The sequence below is a fragment of the Myzus persicae genome, unplaced genomic scaffold (genome assembly GCF_001856785.1).
Source record: "Myzus persicae strain clone G006 unplaced genomic scaffold, MPER_G0061.0, whole genome shotgun sequence".
In the NCBI taxonomy this organism is placed as follows: domain Eukaryota; kingdom Metazoa; phylum Arthropoda; class Insecta; order Hemiptera; family Aphididae; genus Myzus; species Myzus persicae.
Window position 1 is genome coordinate 91,990 of NW_019104064.1, and position 6,022 is coordinate 98,011.

The window sequence follows — 6,022 nt, forward strand, 5'->3', positions numbered from 1 at the left end:
TAGCCCCCCCCCCCCATAAAAAAATTGAAAATACGCCACTGGGCATTTGTAAAGCCTTGATATACACCTAACTTTTAAAATAGTAAATATAAACTTATTATAGACTGATATGTTCACGCTGCCTGGTACCCAAATACTTTCATTCGATTTAATCTTTCAAATATCGCAATAAAATGAGAATAAAATACAAAATACAAAATACAAATAGATAAAAATATAGACATACAAGACATTCCGCCAGTATAATGTATAATATAAATATATAATGCCTAAAATATCGATAGCTGCGTCACAAAAGCGTTCGTGTCGTTCGGACTGTTTGAGACTAAAACATTCCCCGATTAAAAAAAAAAATAATAGTCAAAAAGTAATTTTTCGATACCAATTAGATCTTTTTAGGATACCACGATACCGTATATTTAAAAAAAATAATTGTTTTCCGGTTTTTTCCGATTGACTTCCGTGTTAAAAAATAGCGACAATTTTTTTCAAACGTGTTCAAATTCAGTGCCTTGAGACACACATTTTGAAAAAAATTGAAATAAGAGCATGAAGTCCGTAAAGTAGATTTATACTCGAAATCAAGACTGGACTCCTATTACAGAAGTATGTTTATTTGTCGCCAGCCTATATACATAGGTCTGATGAGTGCATGAAAAATCCAATCGATCAAAGCGCTATCCACGACGATACGGCAACCCAGCATTGTCTAGTTTTCACTTGACGGTCAAACGTGCCCGGTGTAAGTCGACAACCGTCTGAGATTATAATAACGTGGAAAAACAATAAGCATCAGGCGCCCATAATATTGTTCAAACTTGCCGCCGCCGCGCCGCTTCATCGCTGACGTCGAGTCGTTCACCAACAGGTCCGCGTGACAGCAACAGGGCGGAGTTTATGTTGCTTACAAGGTGAATACACCTGTGTGTATTCTGACATGGGGCGCGGCAGCTGATCATTTGAAATGTAATCTTTGCCTCTACTCCTTTCCCGACAAATGAAAGCGACAAGGCATAATAATGTAGGGATGTCACCATTACCACGACGAGTGATAAGTCCGAATACGATAACTGTACACCACGAATATCGTTATCTTCGATTACGATTGCATCGATTACAACCACAACGAAACCCCAAAAATATATTTTCATAAACTGATACGATAGTCGGTAACCACGAATTAGGTACGATTATATTCAAACATCAAACATTATTGCTTCAAAGTTCAAACGACGTGCCGTAAATTGTCGGAGGGGTCGGCTCGGACGTTAATGCGGGAGAGGGTTTAGGAGGGTTTAACCCACTTTTTATTAAAATCAATCATTTAATTTCTGAGATGAAAAATACACTACAAACATATTTACACCAGGGACTCGATGAGTCCATCGGTACGTACCCATAACTTTTACCGATGACATGGACCGTTTGAGATTTATCTACCGCGGCGGCGATCAAACCGCAGCCTGCTGACCTACAACTATTCTATATAAAACGTTTTAGATATTCTGTCGATCCAACCGAGTTCTTCTGCCATAATCAGTTTATCACGTCATTGCTCGTTACCAGTAAGTTGTTGACGTTGTTGACGCTGTTGTATTCTCTAATCTCCGTCGCCTTGCAAAGGCGTCGTTCGCCCGCCGCCCGGTTAACGGCCGGTTAATAGCGATCCCCTGTTAAACCCGTGTACGGTTATCCTCTGTTTCGGTCGAGCCATTCGCTTTTGCCTTTGCCGTCGCGCCGCCTTCGCTGTGGTCACACAGTTCGGTCTGTGTTTGCACGTCTATCCGGGGTTGGCGCCAGTTTTGCCCGGACTACGCGTGTCAGTGGTGCGTGCTTATATACACGGACAGGTGCAGTTTTGGTCCGCGACGCTTCGTCTCGGTTAACGGCGTAACGTATTTCGCGCCCACCGCCGCCGCCTCCGTTAACTCCTACTACACAGCCGAATGCCTCCGTTGTTGCTACGAGTCGTGCAGGCTTATCGCAGGATATTGTGAAGGTAAGCTTGGAATTGGCTAACGACAACTTGTGTGTAATATGTATTTATCAAACGAACACACATAATATGACTATGCTGAGGTCAGCTCACAATTGTTTAAAAACTGTCTGTCTATGGTCGTTCGAATTATCCTTATGATATGTAAATACCTATATAATAGTATTGTGCTACAATTTGACAGTTTATATTCAAAAATTTAATTAGGTACACAATTGTGCTACTTCTCCTTATAGTTATGTAAAATAATATGAAAATACAATACAGGTGTTAATTACAGTGCTAATTGAATATAAGCACATTTATTAATTGCACGAGCAGGCAGAATTAGTGCCATTTGTCCTACTCTCAAATTCGTAATTTTTTTGTCCGAGGCTTTGTGTTCTTTATGGTCAACTCAAGTGGCTTACTCACTAGACACTTTAATTGTCAAATTTAAATGCATTTTATTTTGTGAAATTAACTTTGCAATTCTGTAGATAGGAATGCTCTTGATTAGTCGCCTAGTGTGTAAGCCACTTAAGCATACAATTATTATTGTTCACCTTAGTGCAAAGAAAACTCATAACTACTGTTAGTATTAAGTACCATTTAAATACCTATATTTTGGCTCACTTAGGTTTTTAAATAACCCCTAATACCTACAATTTTAACCATATTTTATCAATATACCTAAAGCACTTTTTTGCTCTACAATTAGGTGGGTAAGTGCGTGCATATATATTAATTTAGATCTATCGATCTATTTCATTTTGAAACAAGAATATTATACCCTTAACAGTAAGCTTTTAATACATACAACCAAAATTTGTGAAAAAAAATACTCTTATTTACCGTTTTGAAATTACAATTTCTATCAATTATTGAGAACATAATGAGTCGTACTTACAGAGATTATTTTATCTGTTATTAAAAAAATGTATAAATATATTATTATTTTTTTATTAATCTTTTTTGTTCTTAAGTAAATATCATATTATTGATCGGTATACTATGAAATAAAAGTATACATAATTTTGACTTCATTAATATTTTTATGTGCACCCACATTTTCAATACATCTACGTACTGTACACACAATATAAATGTATTCATAAATTCAAATGTAAATTCTTGATAACGTTTCATCATGTTATGTAATTGTCTATTATAAATATATTATGTAGTTTATAATGAATGTATTGTAACAAAAGACATTTTCAATGTAGTACATGCGTATTTTTAAAAATCATATTATATTTAGTTTTAAAGAAATTATACTTATTTCAATTGATTACAAGAATTTAAATGTAAAGCGTCATCTTAATTCATTTACTTACATTGCAGATATGGTGTTCAAACAAGATGACAGAGAAGCTTATGCAGGCTACTGATTGGGTTGAAGATAGTTACCACTTACCACATTATATTGTTATTTAATCTAGAACACTTAAAATCTGTTATATTTCTGTCGTCATTGTAATTTTTACTCTTTAACACATTGTGAAATGAATCAACAAAATAACATTATTTTCAATGCCAAAAACATTTAAATTAATTCATATGCATCATGCACACTGTAATAATGCAGTGTAAAGTGAATTAAAAAGTAATTCAATCACTCAGATTAATTTATTGAACATTTAATTTAGATCTCTTGATCCATTTCATTTTGAAACAAGAATATTATACCCTTAACAGTAAGCTTTCAATATATACAATGAAAATTTGTGAAAAAAATTTGACAATACCTATGGTCCTATTTACCGTGATGAAATTACAATTTCTATCAACTATTTAGAATGTATTGTGTCTTACAGAGATTATTTACTTGTTATTACAAAAAATAAATAAATAAATTTGTATTTTTTTATTAATCATTTTTGTTCTAAAGTAAATATCATATTATTGTTTGAAGATAATGAACAAAGTGAACAGTTACAAATATCATTGATCAGTATACAATGAAATAAAAAAACATAATTTTGACTTTCTTAATGTATTTATTTGTGCACTCACATTCTCAATACATCTACGTATCATTCACACAATATAAATGTATCCATAAATTTAACTGAAAATTACATCATCTTCTATTCTTTTCTTTAAAGCTTGATACAATAAGCTTTAATGTTTTCATTTTTCAAATAGAGGGTATAACATGAAGTTTTCAATACATGCAACCAAAATTTGTGAAAAACATTTGACAGTATGCTCTTATTTACAGAATTGGTAATTATTGGCAGTTGCCATTGCCTTAGCTTTTTTTTTTTGAGGCAATTATCATTATATCATATAAAATATGATTATAATATAAATATAAATATAATTTGTTTTATTCTAATTTTTATTTAAAAAAATTAGTATTTTGTAATATAGGTACTGATAGCTGCTGGCTGGGGTTGTTAACAGACATTTTAAATTATATTAAATAACTGGAACTGACTGGCATTAACCAATTAATAAAAATAAACTTACTGCTTTTATCATTATTTTTGATTGTTTTCTATTTTTTTTTATTACCGGTGATTAGTTGAGTAATATGTTTTGAAAATTAAACTTGGCAACTCTCTAGCGATTGATGATTGTATATAATGTTCTTTGACTAAAGTTCTCAAAACATTAAATAATTTGGTTTTTTTTGAATTAACATCTATCTTATGTTTTTCATAGAATTTTGTAAAATTTTATTTTATTAAATAACCTAAAATTATTAAATCAATGGTCACATTTTATTTATAAAAAAATGAATTTCTTATTTTAATTAATTAAATGAATATTGTGAGATTCAGTTTTTAGTGTCTACATATTAAAATGTATAAATAATTTACATTTCCTACCTTTCCAATAGAAAATATATCAAAAACAATACTTAATTACTAATCAGTAGAGTGCATATTTGTATGTATTTACATATTTGTCGCGAATGATTTCTCTATAGAAATATGTTACGGGACTATCTGATTATTTTAAGCTATGGTTGATATTATATATTTCCACATATTTAATCTTAATTACATATTTTACTCGTGTTACATTTTTTTTGCTAAACATTGAGCTATTCCTTAAAGCTTTCTTAAAGCACTCAGCCGTGTACATTTATTTAAAGAAAATTACCCCCAAACACCGCTTTCCCAGGAGCCAGTGATAACTCGTTGAGGTACTTGGTTACATGCTACTGCATATTGTTGCGACAATTTGAGTGTCGTTGAAAATGTGATTTCCAAACTTGAAATAGATGTCGTTTCAACATCCTAACTCCAATGAATAAATATTTAATTTGAATGTATTCCTAATCAATGTTAATACAATAGTAATAAAATGTAGTATTGTACAATTTATATTTACCTACTTAATTAATATACTCATTTTATAATTTTTTTTCAAGAATAAAAATATTTTTTTTACATATCTTGTATTTTTAATTACATATTTGGATAAAATTAAATACATATATATGTGCATATTTTTGAATTTTGAGTACATACGAATCAGCAACCTACTAATCAGATTGTGATATTAAAATTTTAAAATTTAAATATTTTTCCCTTCCCTTGACAAATTTTTGAGGACGCCCATTTACATACCTACAAATAGATCAAGTTAATTATTTTACTATACACTAATCTATGATATACAATTTAATATTTTGTTAATAGTTACATGGTTTTTAAAAATATTTGTCCCTTGTAACGTAGTGTGTATCTAATATTTCTAAAAAAACAGAGTTTAGAATTATTTTAAGATGTACTAGGTACTCAACTTAAGAAAAAGAATGTTACTTATTAATTTATTATTAATAATTTAAAGGAATGATGCTTGTTTATAATGATCAATTGTACATTAAAAGAAGTATCAGGGTAAAATTACTGATTTATATAATGTGATAAGGTGAGTAAATTTAGTTGCAATCAAAATGTATTCAAAATTTTGTGAAACGTTAATGTACAGTGAATAAAACAATTATTTATGCATGTTTAATACTTTTTTATGTATAAAAAAAAAAATAAGTGACACATTAAACTAAAATTAAATCCAACATTTTTA

General features: G+C 30.6%; 1 long non-coding RNA gene across 1 annotated transcript; it reads left to right on the forward strand.

The window, feature by feature from the left end:
• The first annotated feature begins 1,123 nt into the window (after positions 1 to 1,123).
• Positions 1,124 to 3,852, forward strand: LOC111038267. The gene is made up of 2 exons (XR_002604961.1): positions 1,124 to 1,999; positions 3,323 to 3,852. It is a non-coding gene; the product is annotated as an uncharacterized LOC111038267 (long non-coding RNA).
• Positions 3,853 to 6,022: the final 2,170 nt, after the last annotated feature.